At 37.4% G+C, this 27,025-nt stretch overlaps 1 non-coding gene across 1 annotated transcript; it reads right to left on the bottom strand.

Moving 5' to 3' along the window:
* Positions 1–21,219: 21,219 nt before the first annotated feature.
* Positions 21,220–21,327, bottom strand: LOC130953461 (small nucleolar RNA R71). The gene has a single exon (XR_009075631.1). It is a non-coding gene; the product is annotated as a small nucleolar RNA R71 (small nucleolar RNA).
* Between the last annotated feature and the right edge of the window lie 5,698 nt (positions 21,328–27,025).

The raw sequence follows: 27,025 nt of genomic DNA, 5'->3' as shown, positions 1-27,025 counted from the left end.
GAATGAGTCTCCAAATACTGAAAAGTCATCCATGAAGACTTCCAGAAATTTTTCCACCATATCAGAGAAAATGGAGAGCATGCACCTCTGAAAGGTTGCAGGTGCATTGCACAGGCCAAATGGCATCCTTCTGTATGCAAATACTCCAGATGGGCATGTGAACGCCGTTTTCTCCTGATCTTGGGGATCTACTGCAATTTGATTATAACCTGAATATCCATCCAGGAAGCAGTAGTATTCATGACCTGCTAGTCTTTCTAGCATCTGGTCTATGAATGGTAAAGGAAAATGATCCTTTCTGGTGGCTGTATTGAGCCTTCTATAATCAATGCACATACGCCACCCTGTAACTGTTCTTGTAGGAACCAGTTCATTTTTTTCATTATGAACCACTGTCATGCCTCCTTTCTTTGGGACAACTTGGACAGGGCTCACCCAGGGGCTATCAGAAATAGGATAAATAATCCCAGCCTCTAGTAATTTAGTGACCTCTTTCTGCACCACTTCTTTCATAGCTGGATTCAGCCGCCTTTGTGGTTGAACCACTGGCTTGGCATCATCCTCCAGCAAGATTTTGTGCATGCATCTGGCTGGGCTAATGCCCTTAAGATCACTAATGGACCACCCAAGAGCTGTCTTGTGCATCCTTAGCACTTGAATTAGTGCTTCCTCTTCCTGTGGCTCTAAGGTAGAGCTTATAATTACAGGAAAGGTATCACCTTCTCCCAGAAATGCATATTTTAAGGATGGTGGTAATGGTTTGAGTTCGGGTTTTGGAGGTTTCTCCTCTTCTTGAGGGATTTTCAGAGGTTCTATTATCTTCTCTGACTCCTCCAAATCAGGCTGAACATCTTTAAAGATGTCCTCTAGCTCTGATTCCAAACTCTCAGCCATATTGACCTCTCTTACCAGAGAATCAATAATATCAACACTCATGCAGTCATTTGGGGTGTCTGGATGTTGCATTGCTTTGACAACATTTAACTTGAACTCCTCCTCATTGACTCTCAAGGTTACTTCCCCTTTTTGGACATCAATGAGGGTTCGGCCAGTTGCTAGGAAAGGTCTTCCTAGAATGAGAGTTGCACTCTTGTGCTCCTCCATTTCCAGCACCACAAAGTCAGTAGGAAAGGCAAATGGCCCAACCTTGACAATCATGTCTTCAATCACGCCTGATGGGTACTTAATGGAGCCATCAGCAAGTTGAAGACATATCCTGGTTGGTTTAATTTCTTCAGTTAAACCAAGCTTTCTGATAGTAGATGCAGGTATTAAGTTGATACTTGCCCCAAGATCACATAAAGCTTGCTTGGTACAATTACCTTCTAATGTGCATGGTATCATAAAGCTCCCAGGATCTTTAAGCTTCTCAGGTAAGCTTTTCAGAATGACTGCACTGCATTCTTCAGTGAGGTAGAGTTTTTCAGTTTCCCTCCAATCCTTCTTATGACTTAAGATTTCTTTCATGAACTTAGCATAAGAAGGTATTTGCTCAAGTGCTTCTGCAAATGGAATCTTTATTTCAAGAGTCCTGAGATAGTCTGCAAAGCGGGCAAATTGCTTATCCTGTTCCGCTTGGCGGAGTTTTTGAGGATAAGGCATTTTGGCTTTGTATTCCTCAACCTTAGTTGCTGCAGGTTTATTACCTACAGGAGTGGGTTGGGAAGCCTTTTTAGAAAGGTCAGCACTTGTATGTGACTGATTCCCCATTGGCATTTGAATGCCAGTGGTGGGGGTTGGAGTGGCGTTAGACGCCACTTCCTTGTTTGTTACTGGCGTTTGAACGCCAGAACCATGCTCCCTTTGGGCGTTCAACGCCAGATCCATGCTTGTTTCTGGCGTTGAACGCCAGGAATGAGCATGATCTGGGCGTTCAGCGCCAGATTTATTCCTCTCTGGGCTCTGACTATCCTCAGAGGGATTTTGAGCATCCTCTTGTTCATTTCTTGGTTTCCTGCTGCTTTGAAGTGAGGTATTTAATGTTTTCCCACTCCTTAATTGAACTGCTTGGCATTCTTCTGTTATTTGTTTTGACAGTTGCTTTTCTGTCTGCTTTAATTGTACTTCCATGTTCCTGTTAGCCATTCTTCTTTCCTGTAATATTTCCTTGAATTCGGCTAGCTGCTGAGTTAGAAAATCTAATTGCTGATTAAATTCATTAGCCTGATCCACTGGACTGAGTTCTGCAGTTACTGTTTTAGCCTCTTCTTTCATAGAGGATTCACTGCTTAGGTACAGATGCTGATTTCTGGCAACTGTATCAATGAGCTCTTGAGCTTCTTCAATTGTTTTTCTCATGTGTATAGATCCACCAGCTGAGTGGTCTAGAGAAATCTGAGCTTTTTCTGTAAGCCCATAGTAGAAGATGTCTAATTGCACCCATTCTGAAAACATTTCAGAGGGGCATTTTCTTAGCATCTCTCTGTATCTCTCCCAAGCATCATAAAGGGATTCATTATCTCCTTGTTTGAAGCCTTGGATGCTTAGCCTTAGCTGTGTCATCCGTTTTGGAGGGAAATAGTGATTCAGGAATTTTTCTGACAGCTGTTTCCATGTTTTTATGCTGTTCTTAGGCTGGTTATTTAACCACCTCTTAGCTTGATCTTTTACAGCAAATGGAAACAGTAGTAATCTGTAGACATCCTGATCCACTTCCTTATCATGTACTGTATCAGCAATTTGCAGAAATTGTGCCAGAAACTCTGTAGGTTCTTCATGTGGAAGACCAGAATACTGGCAGTTTTGCTGCACCATGATAATGAGCTGAGGATTCAGCTCAAAGCTACTAACTCCAATGGAGGGTATACAGATACTACTCCCATATGAAGCAGTAGTGGGGTTAGCATATGACCCCAGAGTCCTCTTGGACTGTCCATTCATACTTACTTCCATAATGGAATACAAGTTGAGAATTTATATGTTGAGAATTATTTATTTTATAGTAATGGAATAACAAAAAATGGGATATAGATATAAAAATATTTTGAAGATATTTTGTGAAAGAAATTTTTTTTTTAAATAAAAACGAAATAAATAAAAGAAAGTGAAAATATTTAGAAATTGAAAATTGAATTTTTAATATAAAATTTTCGAAAAAATGTAGTTCAAAATTAGTTAAAAAAAAAAGATATATTTTTTTTTTTGAATTTTGAATTTTATGATGAAAGAGAAAAACACACAAAAGACACAAGACTTAAAATTTTTAGATCTAATGCTCCTTAATTTTCGAAAATTTTTGGAGGGAAAACACCAAGGAACACCAAACTTAAAAATTTTAAGATCAAGACACAAGAAAAACTCAAGAACACTTTGAAGATTCACAAGAACACCAAGAACAAAAGGAAGAACACCAAACTTAAAATTTTTTTAGAAAACTTTAATAAAATTTTCGAAATTATGAAAAGATTAACAAGAAAACACCAAACTTAAAGTTTGGCACAAGATTAAATCAAGAAAAATTATTTTTGAAAAAGATTTTCAAAAGTACTGGTGCTCCCTCATCAAGAATATAAACCAATGCTTTAGCCAATTGGGAATAAATATGACACTTGGTGCAGATGTTCCAATTAGTGCTTTAAAAGGAACACAAGTGAAACAAGAAAAGACACAAAGCAAGAAAAACTCAAGATCAAACAAGAAAAATAAGCAAGAACAACTTGAAGATTAATGAAGAACAAAGATCACAAGTCGAAAATTTTAAAGAAAAATATGAGATATGCAATTGACACCAAACTTAGAACAAGACACTAAAACTCACGAAAATTAGCAATTAATTAAAAGAAAATAATAAATTTTGAAAAGAAATTTTTGAAAAGAAACTATCCTATCAAGATTTAATGACTCTATAACAATAAAAATAAGAATAAAAATAAAAATAAATTATTCCTAATCTAAGAAATAAAATAAGCCTTCAATTGTCCAAACTCAATAATCCCCGGCAACGGCGCCAAAAACTTGGTGGACAAAATTGTGATCCTTAATTAGTGGCTCCTTGGCATGTGCCAAAAAGAACTAATTCAACTAACTGATTACTTTCTTTTCACAACTCCGTTCAACTAACCAGCAAGTGCACTGGGTCGTCCAAGTAATACCTTACGTGAGTAAGGGTCGATCCCACGGAGATTATTGGTTTAAAGCAATAAATACTTATTTTATTAATCTTAGTCAGGAGGCTAATGAAGTTATGTGGATTTATTTGTAAAAAGCCAAACTACAAACTACTTAAAATTGTAAGTTAAAATAATAGGGAATAATAGAGTTACTTGTTTATAAAGGATTGTGGAATATGTTGGAGTTTTGGAGATGCTTTGTCCTTTGAACTTCAACTCTTCCTTGAAATCCTCTTCTCACACGCAAATTCCTTCCATGGCAAGCTCTATGTAGGGTGTCACCGTTGTCAATGGCTACCTCCCATCCTCTCAGTGAAAACGTTCCTATGCTCTGTCACAGCACGGCTAATCATCTGTCGGTTCTCAATCAGGTTGGAATAGAATCCCTTGATTCTTTTGCGTCTGTCACTAACGCCCAGCCCTCAGGAGTTTGAAGCACGTCACAGTCATTCAATCCCGGAATCCTACTCGGAATACCACAGACAAGGTTTAGACTTTCCGGATTCTCATGAATGCCGCCTTCTATCCGGCTTATACCACGAAGATTCTGTTGGGGAATCTAAGAGATATTCATTCAGTCTGATGTAGAACGGAGGTGGTTGTCAGGCACACGTTCATGGATTGAGGAAGGTGATGAGTGTCACGGATCATCACCTTCTTCACAATTAAGCGCGAATAAACATCTTAGATAAGAACAAGCGTGTTTGAATGGAAAACAAAGGAATTGTATTAAATCATCGAGACGCTGCAGAGCTCCTCACCCCCAACAATGGAGTTTAGAGACTCATGCCGTCACAAAGTATGTAATTCAGATCTGAAAATGTCATGAGGTACAAGATAAGTCTGTAAAAGTTGTTTAAATAGTAAACTAGTAACCTAGGTTTACAGAAAATGAATAAACTAAGATAATTGGTGCAGAAATCCACTTCTGGGGCCCAATTGGTATGTGCTGGGGTTGAGACTAAAGCTTTCCACGTGTAAAGACCTTTCTTGGCGTCAAACTCCAGATTATGACGTGTTTTGGGCGTTCAACTCCGGATCATGACGTTTTTCTGGCGTTTAACTCCAGACAGCAGCATGAACTTGGCGTTTAACGCCAAGTTACGTCGTCTATCCTTGCGCAAAGTATGGACTATTATATATTGCTGGAAAGCCCTGGATGTCTACTTTCCAACGCCGTTGAGAGCGTGCCAATTGGACTCCTGTAGCTCCAGAAAATCCATTTCGAATGCAGGGAGGTCAGGATCCAACAGCATCAGCAGTCCTTTTTCAGCCTAAGTCAGATTTTTGCTCAACTCCCTCAATTTCAGCCAGAAAATACCTGAAATCACAGAAAAATACACACACTCATAGTAAAGTCCAGAAATATGATTTTTGCCTAAAAACTAATAATATTTAACTAAAAACTAAGTAAAACATGCTAAAATCTACATGAAATTACCCCCAAAAAGCGTATAAAATATCCGCTCATCAGTAAGCAATGACGTCATAAGAAGGATAAGGATGGAAATTGTCCATCAGACCCAACCATTATAAATAGATTGCTTAGGCAATTGTAGAAGGCATCAGACGATAGGAAGCAGGAGGCTAAGAGTACTCATATGCTAGGAGAGCAAGGAGGAAGCTGCCAAGGCGATTCTATAGTCTGAGGAAGAATTCCCTTAGGGAAAAATAATTTTAAACTCCCCTCTGGAGTTAGTATCTACAATCTCCCCTCTGGAGATAAAAACACCTTATGTAAAATATAATAAATAAAGGAAGTTTTTCTCCAAAAAGGTACGCCTTTATCCTAATCTCTTAGTTATGAATTATTTAGAAAGTTTAGAATTAACGGAAGAATCTGATTATTATAGATTATCTGCCTTATTAGATAATGAAAAACAGGCTGTTCTAAAAACAGAATTAAATCTCAAATCAAATGAAAATTTTAATAAACAAAATCTTTTAAAAGATGTTTTTAATAGAAAAAATATAATATACTATGGAAAAATTCAACTTGAAGCCCCTATAAAGATAAAATCCGCCAATGGAGAACTTGAAATAGCTTTAATAAATGATGAAGAATTGAGTAAACAGATTGAGAAAATTAAGGATCAACAAAAAAGATCTAAAATTGGATGGATTCATATTAGTACTATACAAGTCTTAATCAAATCTACATATATGAAAGGAATTAATTCACCAATAAGCTTAGCAATCTGTGATAAAAGAATTACTGATGACCCAATAGATCAAATAATTGGAATTGTTCATGGAAACTAGGCAAACGTAAATGTTAAATTCAATGCTCATCTTGGATATGCTATACCTTTATCAACTGAAAATCTTGGAAGATCTATAAGCTTAGCTTATAAATTTCATAGAAAGAATCTAATGGAACAAGATGATGAACCATTTTCAATTACATATGCAATAAATTATGCTTTAACAAATAGTCATCATAGTATAATATTTAAAAACAGAGAAAGAATTTATGTTGATGAATTATTTCAGAAAATTGTAAAAACAGAAATACCAAAATATAAAGCTATTGAAAACCCAGTTCTATTATTTAAAGAACCATCAGGAAAATTAGTTTCATCAAATTTTCAAACAAGAGAATCTAAAATTAATAGCCCTTTAAGTTTATCTAAGTTAAAAATTAAAGAAGAAAATTTTGAAATAAAAGAACTAACAAAAAAGGTCGAAAAATTAAATGAAACCCTAACACTAAATTATGACAATAAATAAAGAAGAAATATATGTAACTTATCAAGACAAGAAACAAGAGTTATTTGAAAGAAAAAATCGTTTGAATTATTTATAATTTTCTGAAATAAATCAAAGAGCATTTGAAGCCCTAAAAATAATCTATGACAAGTTGAAAAGAGAAGTTGAAGAGCTAGAGAAATTAATAGAATCTCTAGAAAATAGTGATGAATCTATGATAGAGTTTGCAGAAATTTTAAAATAAATAATGAAGCATAAAAAGATTGAAAAACCAGAAAATAAAATAAAAAGAAATAGGACGAGAAAATTAAAAGGTAAAATAAAAGAGTATAAAAGGGAATTAAACAATCTTCAAATTGAAATTGAAGATTTTATAATAAAAAGGATAGAAATAAGAATAAATATAACCAAGTTGGAATTAAACTTAAAAAATTTATAAATATCTGGAAAACCATATTATGACTTAAAAGAATTAAAGCTGTTGAAAGAAAAAATGGAGAATGAAATTGAAAAATTAAACAGATATTTAGAAACAGGAGAAAGTGTAGAAATAAAAGAAGTTATTGAGGATTTGAGAAATTATATTAAAGAAAAAGACAAACAGATAAAAGATTTTATATACAATAATCCATGCAAAAAAGAATATTATAAATTAAAACAAGATTGAAAAGTTATAAATCAAAACTAGTAGAAATGGTCAATACTTTTTATAAAGCACCTATACAAATTATAAACTTATTCAAAGTAAAATATGAAGAGGTAATAGAAATTTCGAAAAAGAAATTAAAAGAAAAGGTAAAAAAATTGGTATCAAAGCCAAGTTAACGATTAAGGGTAACACTTTTTCTTTAAACAACACTTTTAGTGACACGCTTTTAAATCAATAAAAGACAAAAATCTGTATATATCATATGTACACTAGATGGACCCAAAAAGCAAACTTCTGAATGCAATATAAATAATAAACTTTAAATCTAAAGAGATAAGGTTTTAAAAGATGCACAAACGCAATATATATTTGTTCGGCCTAAAATGTTTATGTTACTTCAAGCAAATTTATAAGTATAAAAAAAAATTCTTTTTATCTTTTTAAGCTAAATCTTTATTCAGATTAGATTACTTTATATCATCTTAAAAACTTTAGATATTATTTTTTCAAATTTTTTTAAACCTAAACAATAACTCAAATTATATACTTTATCAATCTAAGAACTTCAACTATTTTTTAACCTTTTAAGATAAGATTGAAATTAGATATCACTCCAGGCTAAGAACTATTAATATTCTTTCTTTAAATCTTGTTGAAAATAAAATCACTACTAAATCGGTTACAGAAAGATCTGTAAACTATAAATTCTCACAAGATGTTGACTTATATGAGATTTTGTACGCTTGGTCATTTTCAAGGAGTTGAGTGATTATTAAATTGTTAGATTTTGTATGGAACCTGCTGCTTGATTACATTGAATTTTGAAGGTTCGATTTATGGATTTTTAAATTTGTAGTTTCAATTATTCTAATATCAGAAGTTTTTTATTTTTTTTTTCAAGGGACTGTAAGTAGTCATCCATGAATGGTAAGGCTTCCTTGAGTTAATACTTAAAATATCTTAAAAATTTAACCTCAATTTAATTTAGTCTCTAAATTTTTAATTGGTCCAATTTGTATTTTAAAATTTTAAGTCATGACTCAAACTTGGTCCTACTGTATGACATGACAAGTACGTAGTAATATAAGGCCAATTGTACAAACGAAGGCTTAATCAGCCCCTATTGAAGTGTCTACGACACGATTAGACGGACTACGTCTTCAACAAATTCTATAAAGGATGTTGTAGCCATCATATAGGGGGAAAGGCATTAGTCAGGAAGCTCGTTAGAGTCGGTTACTATTGGCCTTTCATGATGTCGGACGCACAAAAATTCGTGAGAAAGTGTAGGAGGTGCCAGGAGAACACCAATTTTCACAAGTCCCCAGCGATGGAATTAAGTTCAATGCTAGCATCCCGAACTTCCGCTCAATGGGAAATCGACCTCCTGGGCCCATTTCCAGTGGGTCACGGGCAGGTTAAGTACCTAATTGTGGCCATTGATTACTATACCAAGTGAATTGAGGCGGACCCATTGGCCAGTATATCATCGGCAAACTGTCGGAAGTTCACATGGAGATAAGTGGTCTCCAGGTTTGGAATCCCTGACGTTGTCATTTCGGACAATTGGATGCAGTTCGTGGACAAGAGGTTTGGGGAGTTCTTCTCAGGGCTAGGGATCAAGCAAAAATTCTCCTCAGTCGAACATCCACAAAGCAATGGCCAAGTGGAAGCTGCAAACAAGGTCATCCTCCGCAGCCTAAAGACACAACTAGACCAGAAAAAGGGCTCCTAGGCAGACGAGCTTCCCTCGGTCCTATGGTCGTATAGGACGATGCCGCAATCTTTCACCGGGAAAATGCCATTCCGGCTTACCGATGGGATCGACGCGGTAATCCCAGTCAAAATCGGGGAACCGAGCCCAAGGCTGCTTCTCGGAAGCATTGAAGAAGCGATGGAGAAAGATCTGATTGATAAAATCAGGGAGATGGCCCATTTGATAGAAACTGCATTAAAGCAAAGGGTAGCTTTAAGGTACAATGCTAGGGTGCTGAAATCAAGTTTTGAACCAGACGACTTGGTGTTACGAAGAAATGACATCGGGTTATCGACCCCAGGAGAAGGAAAATTGGCAGCTAATTGGGAAGCACCGTACAGGATTAAAGAGGTACTCGGGAAGGGGGCTTACAAGCTGGAATGCCTGAACGGGAGCAAAGTACCAAGGACATGGACCGCAACAAACTTTAGAAGATTCTACTCCTAAAGAGTGATCTAGCGACTTAACGGTTTTCTTTTTTCTTGTTCATTATCATTGGTTATCTTGTCATCCTGTTTGACATCTTGTTATCTTGTTTCATTATAATTACCATGAACATATGCAATCGTTTCATTATAAATACCATATATGTTATGTCATTTCGCTAGTTTTAACAATTACATGTATCATAATTTTTTTACCACGGCTAACCGGGACTGATCACCCTGGGAGCCTTAGTCGAAGCAAAGAATACCATAAAGGAAAAATATACGGCCTACTAGCCAAACGATAAAACTGGAAAATAAGAAAGCTACAAATATTTTTCAAAGGTAACTAGTCGGCCCAAGAACAATATAAAGCAACTCGCGATAAAATATCACAAAATAAGGGTATCGCATCGGCCCAACAAATTAGAAGTACTACAAAGCAAGGGCATCGCATCAGCCAAACAAGTTAAAACAACAAATTAAAACTACAAGAGAATGAGCCAAATCAACGGAAGCTAAAAGTTTCTAAGAAGGTCACGACTTCTTAGGGATATGTACAATCTTGCCATCCTGAACCATCTTGAAGGCCACAACCAAGGAGGTATCGAGATCAGGAGCCAAGATGAAAATCTGGGCCTTGATCCCATCCTCAATAGCCTTAACAACTTTTTAGCATCCCTCACGATGTCCTTGTTCCTCTTCTTCAGAGAGGCAACCTCTTGCTAAGCAACCTGGACCGACTTCTCCGCCTCGCTGTGCTTTTCCTCTAGCTCTTTCAATTTTTTCTCCAACTCCTTAACCTTGTCCTTAGCAAAAATGACTCAACCCTAAGAAACATTCAATTCCTTAGAGATAGTGAGGTCGCGCTCCACCAATCTGTTGATCTCGGAGGCATCTTCCTCCGCTTTCTTCTCTTTTTCTGCAAGTTGGGTTTTCAACTCAGTGATGTCTATTTGATAGGCGCGAAGTTTTCCCTCCAGAGCTTGACACTAAGCCAGAACGGGCTCCGCCTTCCGGGTAATGGATGCGGCTTGAAAGAGGCTACGATAAGTCCACTTCGCCTGAGCAGCGAGGTCCTCCTCTTGAAAGAATTCCTCAGTTCCAGGGAGAAGTTGGGAATCAATAAAATGGTCGGCATCGAAGCTCCTCTCCATCACCGTTAAGGTCTTTTCAGTAGGACCTTTTCTCTTCTTGGGGTTGGAAATAATGGTTAGATCAGGGTGAGCCTCGAAATCAGGCCCCTATTGTTGAATCGGTTCTTCCATAACCCTCCTCAGAGGATGATCGGGTCGGGCGCTACCAAAAGGTTGAGAATCACCCTGATCCTCAGTAGCAGTTCGACCACTCCCCTCGCCGGCGGCAGTGTTACCCAGGATCTTTGAATGGGTTGTAAAGGAGTCTTCGTCATCGCTCTCGCCAAGGAAGTGGGTCATCAGCTCCGTCATAATGGTCTTCCTGTTAGCCATAGAAACTACAAGAAAAACGCAAGTAAGGAAGTCAGGAACCAAGTTTTAATAAGAAACCCCAAAAGAGACTAAAAGGAAAGTCTAATAGGAAGAATGGGAAATAACCTACCAATGTGGGCTTGACCGATTTCCTGATCACCTAATAACAAATGGGGATTAAGGTTTCGAGGCCCAAAGATAGTCAACAAGTTGTCGGTAATCCGATGGTCCTCCTCATGCAACCCATCGTGAGTCACCTTTAATAAATAGGCAGAGCCAGCCCCGAAGCTCCAATAAGTGGGGATTTGTATCTCTCCTTCCAGGGTCAACCAAAATTGATGGTAACTATGAATTGGCCTGACCTTAAAGAAGGTACTTTTGAAGCCGTGGAAGGAATCCTCAGAGAGCCCAAATATTTTTCTACCTTGCACGGCTCGGAAGGACATATACCCTTTTTCTGTTTTTCCCTCCCGAGAAAGGTTTGTCAATAGGAAGAGATAAAGAAACACATTTACAAAAACCGGGAGCTCTAGATATTCACACACCAGCTCAAAGTAGCGGATCGTAGCCTAGCTGTTAGGATGGAGTTGTGAAGGAGCGACGTCACAACGATTTAGCAGAGACATCACAAAGGGAGAGAAGGGAAGTCAGATTCCCAGAGTAGTGAACATTGGTTTATAGACCCACAACCAGTTAACTACCCAGGGGGTCGCCATGTTCTTGTGGCAAACACGTTCCCGATTGCTCGAAACGTAAACCTGGTAGTTTGCCTTCTTTGGACCTCCCCCACACAGGGAAACGGAGTCCCAAAATTCTTGGAGCTCCTCTTTGGTTATCCTAGGGGGTGTATCCTTCACATCCGAGGTTACCCAAGCGTAAAAATCAGTGACGTTTGGCACTGGTGGTCGAGCCATACCTATAGTGGGAGCACCACTCAAGTCAACCTAGGAGGTCGTAAACTCAAAAAATAAACAAAAACGGACCTACAGTTAACCACGCTACTAATCCATGACATGCACGCTAATCTAAAGCCCAGATTCAAGAAATAGACACCTAAATGGTGCCCCCTAGCAACTATCTAATGTAGGCTACAACAGTTAAGCAGGCATAAACCAAAGGCAAAAGAATGGCATGCGTCAATCGCCAGAGATAATGAAAAAAGCAACCATAAAACAATAAAGGAGCAAAAGGAATAAAGAATGCTTACCAGGAAAATATTTAAGAGGTAAAAAGAGAAAAGCGAATGGAGAAGGGCTCGCAGAAATCTCCCAGCCAAGAACAACTCAGAGAATCAAAGTAGAAGCAAACGTAGTAGGGAATAGAAAATAAGGAATAAGAGAAGTTTTGAAGGAAGCCAGAATGGTAACCGTAAAGGGTAGAGTGCGAAAAGGCAAGGACATAATAGTCCTTTCTCTTGAATTTTCAAATAAGACATAATGAGCATTGAATGCTCAGTGCGGAGTTCGAAGCGACGCACCAAGCTACGTATAGGGGCAATGCACGCGCATGGGATTGCAGTTTCCATCGACGGATTCCTTACTTAAGGAGAAATCAACCAGGGAAAAGGCGAGTAGCTCGAATGCGCCAATTACCGTCTAGCCTAGTGATCAACACGTTTAGGGCATTGTTCTGGCCCAACCCATTAGTGAGTCGGGTATGGGTACCGAGTCGACAACCGGACGGGTCCCCCGACCCGCAAATCCCCTTTTTCCCTGCCTGGTCACAGCACCTGGATAGCTGGAAGAAAGCTTCCAAGAAGGAGGGTCTGCTCCTGTGGGTCCCGCTCGAGCACAGACTATATAAGGGGAGAGCCCTACCCCTCCCCCAGGTACGTCACCTATCCTAACCCTAATAGTGTCTCTTGTACGGACACTATCTTGAGCGTTGGAGTCTTTGCAGGTAGCTCCTCCCCCCACTCCACGCCTCGCCGGGTCGAAGGAACCTCATCCGCCTCATTTCCGGAGCCCATACAAATCCAGCTTCCAGCAATTTCCTAAACCTCAACACTCATTGGACACGAACCGTTCCGGATTCGGGCTACGAACACATTTGAAAAAAGAATGATTAGAATATAAACGTGAATATAGAAATAAAGTTTTAAATAAGTTGACTAATGTCTAAAAAAAGTTAATTTTCAAATTAAATTCTAATAAATAGATAAATTTTAGTTTTAATTTTAGAAATAAATTACTAATGCTTGGGTCATCGATAACAAATATAATTATTTTTTATTTTCACATAAAATTAGTTATGATTTTATCGTTGGAAAGAATAAAATAATTAAATTTGATTTTTATTTCAGATATGAGTTACTAATGCTTAGACCGTAAAAAAATTAATTATTTGAATAAAATATATATTTTTTAAAATTTGTCATAAGTTTTAAAAACATCCTTAAGATTTATTTTATTTCAATTTTATTCCAATAATTTTTTATTTACATTAAAAATATTCTTGACAGTTAAACTTTTAAAAAATTTAAGACTAATTCAACAATAATACATGGCAACTATGTTTGTCTTGTTTGTGTTGAAAATAATTCTTGTGAAATTATTATTAACATAGTCATAAGTTTTTTGAAAATTTAACTGCCAAAATTATATTTGATATAAATCAAAAACTTATATAACAAAATTGAAACAAAATAAAATTTAGAGATACTTTTTATACTTTTAGAAAACTTTAACAATAAAAAGTGTACTATATTTTAATTATTTTTATTTTTAATTAAAATTAACGATGACTTTACCATGGGTAAATAAAATTTCAAATATCAAGCTTATTATTTCTACGATATCCTGAGTTGGTAATGGTGTTTAATGAATGCTCTTGGAGTTAATACTCAAATTAGTCCTTGAAATTTGACCCCGACTCAATTTAGTCCTTAAACTTTCAATTGACTCTAATTATACCCTAAAATTTTGACCTGAGCCTCAAATTAGCCCTTATGTTGTTTTCCGTCACCGGAATGCTGACCTCACAATTTTAAATGATACCTGACACTCTCAAAACGACGCCGTTTTACTCTTGGCGCCAAAAATATTAGAAACGACGTCGTTTGATATAAGAAAGGGGTTAAATAAAAACCCAAACATTGACCACTTCAAAAGTGAAATCCAATTGACCCTTCTTCTTCCTCCTTCTCCCCTTGTTTACGTTTCCGTCAAAGAAGAACCATGGGTGTTGCAGTATTGATGGTTTGAAGCTTTTCTTACTTGTTTCGCCCCCTATTGTGAAGATTAATTACTTGGGAATCACCATCTCTTCAAAAATAGGTTAGTAACAAAATTATTGCTCTCAACATACTATGCTCTATTTTTTCTCAAAATGTTAGTTGTGGCTTGTTTTTCATTTTTTTTCACTTTACTTCATTAGTGAAACTTTGGAAAAATGTGGCTGATTATGGTTGTTGATAATGATAGAGTTCTTGTATGTTAGGGTTTAATTTTTTTGCATGTTTGTGGCTATGATCAACTGAATCTTTCAATCATTTGTCCATTTGATTATATATTGATTTTTCATATTCCATTTTAAAATAACAATTTACTCCTTTATACCCCATTTTAATGTAATTGTTGATTGGGTAATTTCTTAAAAAAATAAAGTATTTCACAACAACTTTAGTAAAGACTAATAGCTAACAAGTGCTAGAACACTCAAGTATTTCTTACCTAAACAGACACAAATTAAATATTGAGTCATTCTAAGATTTTCATTTAGTGTTTATACTGCACGCATTGATTTAGAGATCAAACATAGATAATTGCCTTGTTTATGTTTTCTTTATTTTTCTTTATTTCTTCCCGTTCTTTTTTACTTCAAATACAAGAATGAAACATCTGCTTTACTCTGGAATCTGTTATTGTGGAATCTGTTATAAACGAAACTCTTTAATATCTATCCAGTATTTTTCGATTGAAATTACATATATTTATTTATTGGAGCAACCATTGTTAGAATAATTGTATTACTTTTTCATCAATTTAAAAGGACAATCTTATTCTTTCATGTTTCTCTAATAGTATAACTGTACAACTACATATATTTAGACAATTGTATTACTATAGCAACTCTTTAGTTTACTGCTTACGAGTTTTTTTAATACTTAATTAGCTGTTAACTGGTTTGTATTGGTTTATAATACACGAGTAAATATTAGTTAGATCCAATTGATTGATACTATTTGATTATATATTGATTGGTTTTTATTGGGTTGTATTGGTCACTAATTCTGTTAATAATTTCACTAGGTCTCTCCATCAGACCCACATCCACCTCCACAACAGGTAACTAGGCCTGACAAGCTGCAATCTAAGAGGAAAATAACTTTCAAAATAGACCCAATGCAAGGAGCAAGTTTTGGGACAGTTGCACACTTGACAGAGTTTATGAAATTCGTCCCCACCCCGGGCTTCAAACCACCAACAACAAAATAGAAAATAATTTTCAATATTGACTGGAAGTTGTGTAGAACATATTTTGTAAAAAGAATTCGATCAAACTATGCTCTTTTAATATTTTGATACTGTGTTATTGGTGCACGAAATTGTGATCTCAATGGCGCCAATAACTTGGTACACACAATTGTCAGAGGGAAGTCGATGTGAATCGTTGATTAGAAGCCCAAGAGATATACATTCAAGCTTGTCTTCATGTAGAACAGAAGTGGTTGTCAATCACGCGTTCATAAGTGAGAATGGTGATAAGTGTCACATAATCATCACATTCATCATGTTCTTATGTGCGAATAGATATCTTAGAATAAGAATAAGCATGAATTGAATAGAAAACAGTAGTACTTTACATTAATACTCGAGGAATAGCAGCTCCACACCTTAATCTATGGTGTGTAGAAACTCCACCATTGAAAATACATAAGTGAAAATAGGGTAGGCATGGCCGAATGGCCAGCCTCCCAAAACGTGAACAATGGTCCAAAGATATTCTAAAAGCTCCTAATACAATAGTAAAAAGTCCTATTTATAATGAAACTAGCCACTAGGATTTACAGAATTGAATAAATGGTTCAGAAATCCACTTCCGGGACCCACTTGGTGTGTGCTTGGACTGAGCATTGAGCTTAACACGTATAGAGGCTTCTCTTGGAGTTAAACTCCAGCTTTTATGCTAGTTTGGGCGTTTAACTCTGGTTTGTAACGTGTTTCTGGTGTTTAACTTCAGAGTAGGGCAGAGAAGGGGCATTTGGACGCCAATTTGCGTCGTCAAAACTCGAGCAAAGTATGGACTATTATATATTACTACAAAGCTTTGGATGTTTACTTTCCAACGCAATTGATAGCGCACCATTTGGAGTTCTGTAACTTCTGAAAATCTACTTCGATTGTAGGGAGGTTAGAATCCCACAGCATCTGCAGTCATTTTTCAGCCTCTGAATCAGATTTGTGCTCAAGTCCATCAATTTCAGCTAGAAAATACCTAAAATCACAGAAAAATACACAAACTCATAGTAAAGTCCAGAAATATGAATTTTGCATAAAAACTAATAAAAACATCCCAAAAGTAGCTAGATCCTACTAAAAACTACCTAAAAATAATGCCAAAAAGCGTATAAATTATTCGCTCATCAGTTATGTAGAGTAATCTGTTTTGGTTTAGGATATTTTGAAACTATGTTATCTAGGATATTTAAAGTATGATATAGATACTGCTATTGCTAATGCTGTGATATTGACAATGATTAATGACTATGAATTACTAAATGAATGATTATCTTTTGTTTCTTAATAATTTATTTGGCAAAATTCAGTTAAAATCCAATTAGACCTTGCCTATAAGCTACTGGACCCACCTGTTCCAAATAGAAGTCCCTTGATTATGAGATTTTATTTGTGGGTCTTCTGTCAAGTGCAAGAACCACAAAAGGTTCTATTATATTTTCTTTTGTTATAACATCTTTTTATCTTTATTTTCATGGGAACAAAGAAGATAATCATGGAGAGCCAAAGTTATTATTTTGTTTTCAATGTTTTCACAAATAAACTATACACTTAAATTTATTCACTAATGAAAGTGCATACAACATATATAGTTATTAGAGCCAGCTACTGATCTTGTGTTCATATACAGACTCGTATCCACTTGACCAATTTGATCAAACTATGCTCTTTTGATACTTATTTGGTCATAATTTATACTTCCTCTTTCATATAATATCAGTTTTAAAGAGTTTTTACAGGATATATCATTACCAAGAGAACATAAAATTCCATTTCTATTTTGTCATTAAATACATAACAATGCTTCATTCACATAACTAATATCATAGTTACATATATTTCATCCTACCTAATCCATAAGTTACAATCACAAATCTAAAAATAATAACAAACACATATTTTGCCAACTATGGCTTCTTCTTCTTTAACATCTGCCCATTTAAAAAAGTCGCACCATCTCTTACCGGTAGTCTACTGATGAGCGGATAATTTATACGCTTTTTGGCATTATTTTTAGTATGTTTTAGTTAGTTTTTATTATATTTTTATTAGTTTTTAGTTAAAATTCACTTTTCTGGACTTTACTATGAGTTTGTGTACTTTTCTGTGATTTCAGGTATTTTCTGGCTGAAATTGAGGGACCTGAGCAAAAATCTAATTCAGAGGCTGAAAAGGACTGCAGATGCTGTTGGATTCTGACCTCCCTGCACTCGAAGTGGATTTTCTGGAGCTACAGAAGCCCAATTGGCGCGCTCTCAACTGCGTTAGAAAGTAGACATCCTGGGCTTTCCAACAATGTATAATAGTCCATACTTTGCTCGAGATTTGATGGCCCAAACCGGCATTCCAAATCAGCTCAAGACTGCCCGGCGTTAAACGCCGGAACTGGCACAAGAATGGGAGTTAAACGCCCAAACTGGCACAAAAGCTGGCGTTTAATGCTCAGCCCAAGCACACACCAAGTGGGCCCAGAAGTGGATTTTTATGTCATTTACTCATTTTTGTAAACCCTAGGCTACTAGTTCTCTACAAATAGGACCTTTTACTATTGTATTCTTATCTGGGTAGCTATCTTTGAGTAGTCTTATGCTATCTTAGATCATTGGGAGGCTGCCCTCACGGCCATGCCTGAACGTTGTTCTTATGTATTTTCAACGGTGGAGTTTCTACACACCATAGATTAAGGTGTGGAGCTCTGCTGTACCTCGAGTATTAATGAAATTACTATTGTTCTTTTATTCAATTTGGCTTATTCTTGTTCTAAGATATCACTTGTTCCTCAACTTGATGAATGTGATGATCCGTGACACTCATTATCATTCTCACCTATGAACGTGTGCCTGACAACCACCTCCGTTCTACCTTAGATTGAGTGGATATCTCTTCGATCCCTTAATCAGAATCTTCGTGGTATAAGCTAGAATTGATGGCAGCATTCAAGAGAATCCGAAAGGTCTAAACCTTGTCTGTGGTATTCTGAGTAGGATTCAAGGATTGAATGACTGTGACGAGCTTCAAACTCCTGAAGGCTGGGCGTTAGTGACAGACGCAAAAGAATCAATGGATTCTATTCCAACCTGATTGAGAACCGACAGATGATTAGCCGTGCTGTGACAGAGTGCGTTGAACATTTTCACTGAGAGGACAGGACTGTAGCCACTGACAACGGTGATGCCCAACATACAGCTTGCCATGGAAAGGAGTAAGAAGGATTGGATGAAGACAGTAGGAAAGCAGAGAGACGGAAGGGATAAAGCATCTCCATACGCTTATCTGAAATTCTCACCAATGAATTACATAAGTATCTCTATCTTTATTTTATGCTTTATTCATATATCATCCATAACCATTTGAATCCGCCTGACTGAGATTTACAAGATGACCATAGCTTGCTTCATACCAACAATCTCCGTGGGATCGACCCTTACTCGCGTAAGGTTTATTACTTGGACGACCCAGTGCACTTGCTGGTTAGTTGTGCGAAGTTGTGATAAAGAGTTGAGATTGCAATTGAGCGTACCATGTTGATGGCGCCATTGATGATCACAATTTTGTGCACCAAGTTTTTGGTGCCGTTGCCGGGGATTGTTTGAGTTTGGACAACTGACAGTTCATCTTGTTGCTTAGATTAGGTATTTTTCTTCAGAATTCTTAAGAATGAATTCTAGTGTTTCAAGGTGATGTTCTTATCATCACCAAAGCTGATTGATTCTCATCAATTTAGCTCTTGAATGTAATGTCCTGCTGAAATTGGCTAGCCATGTCTAATTCCTTTAGACTAAAGCTTTAGACTAACATTGCATGATTCCTGGAATTCTCATTAAGAATTTTGATATCCTCATTTTCTTCTTCACTCAATTTTTGAAAAAAAACAAACCAAAAAAAATTACAAAATCATAAAAACCAAAAATATTTTTGTTTCTTGTTGAGTCTAGTGTCTCATTTTAAGTTTGGTGTCAATTGCATGTTTCTTTTCTTCTTGCATTTTTTGAATTCATTCATGTGTCTTCATTGACCTTCAAGATGTTCTTGATGATTTCCTTGTTCTGATCTCTAAATTCTCTTGTCTTGTGTGTTTTGTTGTTTCTCATATGCATTCTCAATTTATTAGTGTCAATAGTATACAAACTCATAAGTTTGGTGTCTTGCATGCATTGTTTATTTGATTTTAGTTGCATTTTGATTATTCCTCATCATTAAAAATCCAAAAAAATTTTTTAATTTGTGTCTTTTCAATTCAATAATACAGAGAATTGAAGATTCAGAACATACAGCAGAGGAATTACACAGAAAAAGCTGGGCGTTCAAAACGCCCAGTGAAGAAGGAAAACTGGCGTTTAAACGCACCCTGGCTGGGCGTTTAACGCCCAAAAGGGTAGCATTTTAGGCATTAAACACCAGAATGTATACCATTCTGGGCGTTTAACGCCAGGATGGCACAAGAGGGAAGATTTTGTTTTTAATTCAAATTTTTTTCAAGTTTTCATAATTTTTCAAAATCAAATCTTTTTCAAATCATATCTTTTCAATCATATATTTTCAAAATCAATTCTTTCCATTTTCAAAAATACTTGCTAACAATTAATGATTTGATTCAACATTTCAAGTATGTTGCCTTTTCTGTTGAGAAAGGTTTAATGTTTGAATCATATCTTTTCTTGTTAGCCAAGTCATTAATTTTTAAAATCAAATCATTTTAAATTGTTTTTCAAATCATATCTTCTCAATCACATCTTTTTAAAACCATAAATTTTCAATCATATCTTTTAATCACATCTTTTTCAAAATAGTTTTCAATCATATCTTTTTTATTTCTAATTTCAAAATCTTTTTCAAAAATCACTTGATTTCTTTTCCACTATTAGTTTTCGAAAATCAATTAGTATTTTTCAAAATGTTTTTAAAATCTTTTTAATTTATTTTCGAAAATTTCTTCCCCTCTTCTCACATCCTTCTATTTATGGACTAACACTCCTCCTCAATGCACAATTCGAACTCTATCCCACTTGATAAGTTCGAATTTTCTACCTCTTCATTATGTTTTTCTTTTCCTCTGACACCTCAAGGAGTCTTTATACTATGACATAGAGGATTCCATATTTTCTTGTTTTCTTCTCTTTTATATGAGCAGGAACAAAGACAAAAACATTCTTGTTGAGGCTGACCCTGAACCTGAAAGGATCTTGAAGTGAAAGCTAAGAGAAGCTAAAGCACAACTCTCTCTAGAGGGCCTAACAGAGCTCTTCAAAGAAGAAGAAACCATGGCAGCCGAAAACAACAACAATGCCAACAATGCAAGGAAGGTGCTGGGTGACTTTACTGCACCTACTCCCGACTTCTATGGGAGAAGCATCTCTATCCCTCCCATTGGAGCAAACAACTTTGAGCTTAAGCCTCAATTAGTTTCTCTAGTGCAACATAATTGCAAGTTCCATGGACTTCCATTGGAAGATCCTCATCAGTTTTTAGCTGAGTTCTTGCAAATCTGTGACATTGTCAAGACTAATGGGGTTGACCCTGAGGTCTACAGACTTATGCTATTCCCTTTTGCTGTAAGAGACAGAGCTAGGATATGGTTGGACTCACAACCTAAAGAAAGCCTGAACTCTTGGGAAAAGCTAGTCAATGCCTTCTTGGCAAAGTTCTTTCCACCTCAAAAATTGAGTAAGCTTAGAGTGGAAGTCCAAACCTTCAGACAAAAGGAAGGTGAATCCTTCTATGAAGCTTGGGAAAGATACAAACAATTGATCAGAAAGTGTCCCTCTGACATGCTTTCTAAATGGAGCATCATAGGTATCTTCTATGATGGTCTATCTGAACTGTCCAAGATGTCATTGGATAGCTCTGCTAGAGGATCTCTTCATCTGAAGAAGACGCCTGCAGAAGCTCAAGAACTCATTGAAATGGTTGCAAATAACCAATTCATGTACACTTCTGAAAGGAATCATGTGAATAATGGGACGAATAAGAAGAAAGGAGTTCTTGAGATTGATACTCTGAATGCCAGACTGGCTCAGAACAAAATATTGACTCAGCAAGTCAATATGATTTCTCAAAGTCTGTCTGGAATGCAAGCTGCACCAGGTAGTACTAAGGATGCTTCATCTGAAGAAGAAGCTTATGATCCTGAGAACCCTTCAATGGAAGAGGTGAATTACATGGGAGAACCCTATGGAAACACCTATAATCCTTCATGGAGAAATCATCCAAATCTCTCATGGAAGGATCAACAGAGACCTCAACTAGGTTTCAACAACAATAATGGTGGAAGAAACAGGTTTAGCAATGGCAAGCCTTTTCCATCATCTTCTCAGCAACAAACAGATAATTCTAAGCAGAGCCACTCTGACTTAGCAACCATGGTCTCTGATCTAATCAAGACCACTCAAAGTTTCATGACTGAAACATGGTCCTCCATTAGGAATTTGGAGGCACAAGTGGGACAGCTGAGCAAGAAAATTACTGAACTCCCTTCTAGCACTCTTCCAAGCAATACAGAAGAGAATCCAAAAGGAGAATGCAAGGCCATTAACATGACCCACATGGCCGAACTTGGAGAGGAGGAAGAGGCAGTGATCGCCACTGAGGAAGACCTCAATAGACGTCCACTGGCCTCCAATGAGTTCCCTAATGAGGAACCATGGGAATCTGAGGCTCATAATGAGACCATAGAGATTCCATTGAATTTACTTCTGCCATTCATGAGCTCGGATGAGTATTCTTCCTCTGAAGAGGATGAAGATGTCACTGAAGAGCAAGTTGCTAAATACCTTGGAGCAATCATGAAGCTAAATGACAAGTTATTTGGTAATGAGACTTGGGAGGATGAACCCCCTTTACTCACCAAAGAACTGGATGACTTGTCTAGGCAGAAATTACCTCAAAAGAGACAGGACCCTGGGAAGTTCTCAATACCTTATACCATAGGCACCATGACCTTTAAGAAGGCTCTGTGTGACCTAGGGTCAAGCATAAACCTTATGCCTCTCTCTGTAATGGAGAAGCTAGGGATCTTTGAGGTGCAAGCTGCAAGAATCTCACTAGAGATGGCAGACAATTCAAGAAAACAAGCTTATAGACTTGTAGAGGATGTCCTGGTAAAGGTTGAAGACCAGTACATCCCTGCTGATTTCATAGTCCTAGAGACTGGGAAGTGCATGGATGAATCCATCATCCTTGGCAGACCCTTCCTAGCCACAGCAAAGGCTGTGATTGATGTGGACAGAGGGGAATTGATCATTCAAGTGAATGAAGAATCCTTTGTGTTTAAGGCTCAAAGATATCCCTCTGTACCCATGGAGAGGAAGCATGAAGAGCTTCTCTCAAAACAGAGTCAAACAGAGCCCCCCACAGTCAAACTCTAAGTTTGGTGTTGGGAGGCCACAACCAAATTCTAAGTTTGGTGTTGAACCCCCACATTCAAACTCTAAGTTTGGTGTTGGGAGATTCCAACATTGCTCTGAATGTCTGTAAGGCTCCATGAGAGCCCACTGTCAAGCTACTGACATTAAAGAAGCGCTTGTTGGGAGGCAACCCAATGTTATATTTATCTATTTTCCTTTGTTATTTTATGTTTTCTATAGGTTGATGATCATGGAAAGTCACAAAATCAATTGAAAAAGCAAAGACAGAATGAAAAATAGAAAGAAAAATAGCACACCCTGGAGGAAAACCTTGCTGGCATTTAAACGCCAGTAAGGGCAGCAAATGGGCGTTTAACGCCCAGTCTGGCACCATTCTGGGCGTTTAACGCCATAAAGGGGCACCAGACTGGCGTTAAATGCCAGGAAAGGGCAAAAAACTGGCGTTAAACACCAGAAATGGGCACCAGCCCGGCGTTTAACGCCAGAATTGGCATAAAGAGCATTTTTGCTCGCCACTTGGTGCAGGGATGAATTTTCCTTGACACCTCAGGATCTGTGGACCCCACAGGATCCCCACCTACCCCACCACTCTCTTTCTTCTTCTTCACCCATTCACCAATCACCTCAACACCTCTTCCCCAAAAACCCCTCACTTATCAAATCCCACTATTCTCTTCACCACTCACATCTATCCTTCATAAAACCCTACCTACCCTACCATTCAAATTCAAACCACTTTCCCTCCCAAACCCACCCATAATGGCCGAACCATACACCCCTTCTCCACTCCTATATAAACCCATCTTCACTCCTTCATTTTCACACAACCTAAACACTACTTCTCCCACTTGGCCGAACCACAAAGCCCCCTCTATCTCCTCTATTTCTTCTTCTTCTACTCTCTTTTTTCTTTATTTGCTCGAGGACGAGCAAACCTTCTAAGTTTGGTGTGGTAAAAGCATTGCTTTTTGTTTTTTCATAACCATTTATGGCACCTAAGGCCGGAAAAACCTCTAGAAAGAGGAAAGGGAAGGCAAAAGCTTCCACCTCCGAGTCATGGGAGATGGAGAGATTCATCTCAAGGGTGCATCAAGACCACTTCTATGAAGTTGTGGCCATGAAGAAGGTGATCCCCGAGGTCCCTTTCAAACTCAAAAAGAGTAAATATCCGGAGATCCGACATGAGATTCAAAGAAGAGGTTGGGAAGTTCTTACCAACCCCATTCAACAAGTCGGAATCTTAATGGTTCAAGAGTTCTATGCCAATGCATGGATCACCAAGAACCATGATCAAAGTGTAAACCCGAACCCAAAGAATTGGCTTACAATGGTTTCGGGGAAATGCTTAGATTTTTGTCCGGAAAATGTAAGGTTGGCATTCAACTTGCCCATGATGCAAGGAGATAAACACCCTTACACTAGAAGGGTCAACTTTGATCAAAGGTTAGACCAAGTCCTCATAGACATTTGTAAAGAGGGCACTCAATGAAAGAGAGATTCAAGAGGGAAGCCGATTCAACTGAGAAGGCATGACCTCAAGCCCGTGGGGATGGTTGGAGTTTATCCAATGCTCAATCATTCCCACTAACAACCGGTCCGAAGTTATTATAGATCGGGCCATCATGATTCATAGCATCATGATTGGAGAGGAAGTAGAAGTTCATGAGGTTATAGCCCAAGAACTTTATAAGGTGGCGGACAAGTCCTCTACCTTGGCAAGGTTAGCCTTTTCTCATCTCATTTGTCACCTCTGTTATTCAGTTGGAATTGACATAGAGGGAGACATCCTCATTGATGAGGACAAGCCCATCACTAAGAAAAGGATGGAGCAAACAAGAGATCCCACTCATCATGAAATCCCTGAGATACCTCAAGGGATGCACTTTCCTCCACAAAACTATTGGGAACAAATCAACACCTCCCTAGGAGAATTGAGTTCCAACATGGGACAACTAAGGGTGGAGCGCCAAGAACATTCCATCCTCCTCCATGAAATTAGAGAAGATCAAAGAATCATGAGAGAGGAGCAACAAAGGCAAGGAAGAGACATTGAGGAGCTCAAGCACTCCATAAGATCTTCAAGAGGAAGAACAAGCCGCCATCACTAAGGTGGACCCGTTCTTTAATTTTCTTGTCCTTTATTTTCCTGTTTTTTGAATTTTTATGCTTATGTTTATCTATGTCTGTGTCTTATGATCATTAGTGTCTTAGTGTCTATGCCTTAAAGTTATGAATGGCCTATGAATCCATCACCTTTCTTAAATGAAAAATGTTCTTAATTGAAAAAGAGAAGAATTGCATGAATTTTGAATTTTATAACAGATTAATTATTTTGATGTGGTGGCAATACTTTTGATTTCTGAATGTATACTTAAACAGTGCATATGTCTTTTGAATTTGTTGTTCATGAATGTTGGCTCTTGAAAGAATGCTGAAAAAGGAGACATGTTACTGATGATCTGAAAAATCATAAAAATGATTCTTGAAGCAATAAAAAGCAGTAAATATTCAAAAAAAAAAGCGAAAAAAAAAGGAAGAGAAAGGAATAAAGTTGTGATCCAAGGCAAAAAGAGTGTGCTTAAGAACCCTGGATACCTCTAATTGCAGACTCTAGCAAAGCTGAGTCACAATCTGAAAAGGTTCACCCAATTATGTGTCTGTGGCATGTATGTATCTGGTGGTAATACTGGAAGACAGAGTACTTTGGGCCACGGCCAAGACTCATAAAGTAGCTGTGTTCAAGAATCATCATACTTAACTAGGAGAATCAATAACACTATCTGGATTCTGAGTTCCTATAGAAGCCAATCATTCTGAATTTCAAAGGATAAAGTGAGATGCCAAAACTATTCAGAGGCAAAAAGCTAAAAGCCCAGCTCATCTAATTAATACTGATCTTCATAGACATTTTTGGAATTCATTGCATATTCTCTTCTTTTTATCTTATTTGATATTCAGTTGCTTGGGGACAAGCAACAATTTAAGTTTGGTGTTGTGATGAGCGGATAATTTATACGCTTTTTGGCATTGTTTTTAGTATGTTTTTAGTATGTTTTAGTTAGTTTTTATTATATTTTTATTAGTTTTTAGCTAAAATTCACTTTTCTAGACTTTACTATGAGTTTGTGTGTTTTTCTGTGATTTCAGGTATTTTTTGGCTGAAATTGAGGGACCTGAGCAAAAATCTGATTCAGAGGCTGAAAAGGACTGCAGATGCTGTTGGATTCTGACCTCCCTGCACTCGAAGTAGATTTTCTGGAGCTACAGAAACTCAATTGGCGCGTTCTCAACTGCGTTGGAAATTAGACATCCTGGGCTTTCCAGCAATATATAATAGTCCATACTTTGCCCGAGATTTGATGGCCCAAACCGGCGTTCCAAATCAGCTCAAGACTGCCCGGCATTAAACGCCGGAACTGGCACAAGAATGGGAGTTAAACGCCCAAACTGGCACAAAAGCTGGTGTTTAACTCCAAGAAAAGTCTCTACACATGAAAGGTTCAATGCTCAACCCAAGCACACACCAAGTGGGCCCGGAAGTGGATTTTTATGTCATTTACTCATTTCTGTAAACCCTAGGCTACTAGTTCTCTACAAATAGGACCTTTTACTATTGTATTCTTATCTGGGTAGCTATCTTTGAGTAGTCTTATGATATCTTAGATCATTGGGAGGCTGGCCTCACGGCCATGCCTGAACCTTGTTCTTATGTATTTTCAACAGTGGAGTTTCTACACACCATAGATTAAGGTGTGGAGCTCTGCTGTACCTCGAGTATTAATGCAATTACTATTGTTCTTCTATTCAATTTGGCTTATTCTTGTTCTAAGATATCACTTGTTCCTCAACTTGATGAACATGATGATCCGTGACACTCATCATCATTCTCACCTATGAACGTGTGCCTGACAACCACCTCCGTTCTACCTTAGATTGAGTGGATATCTCTTGGATACCTTAATTGGAATCTTCGTGGTATAAGCTAGAATTGATGGCGGCATTCAAGAGAATCCGTAAGGTCTAAACCTTGTCTGTGGTATTCTGAGTAGGATTCAAGGATTGAATGACTGTGACGATCTTCAAACTCCTGAAGGCTGGGCGTTAGTGA

The sequence above is a fragment of the Arachis stenosperma genome, chromosome 9 (assembly GCF_014773155.1).
Source record: "Arachis stenosperma cultivar V10309 chromosome 9, arast.V10309.gnm1.PFL2, whole genome shotgun sequence".
In the NCBI taxonomy this organism is placed as follows: Eukaryota; Viridiplantae; Streptophyta; class Magnoliopsida; order Fabales; family Fabaceae; genus Arachis; species Arachis stenosperma.
This window is presented reverse-complemented; position numbering and strand designations above follow the sequence as displayed.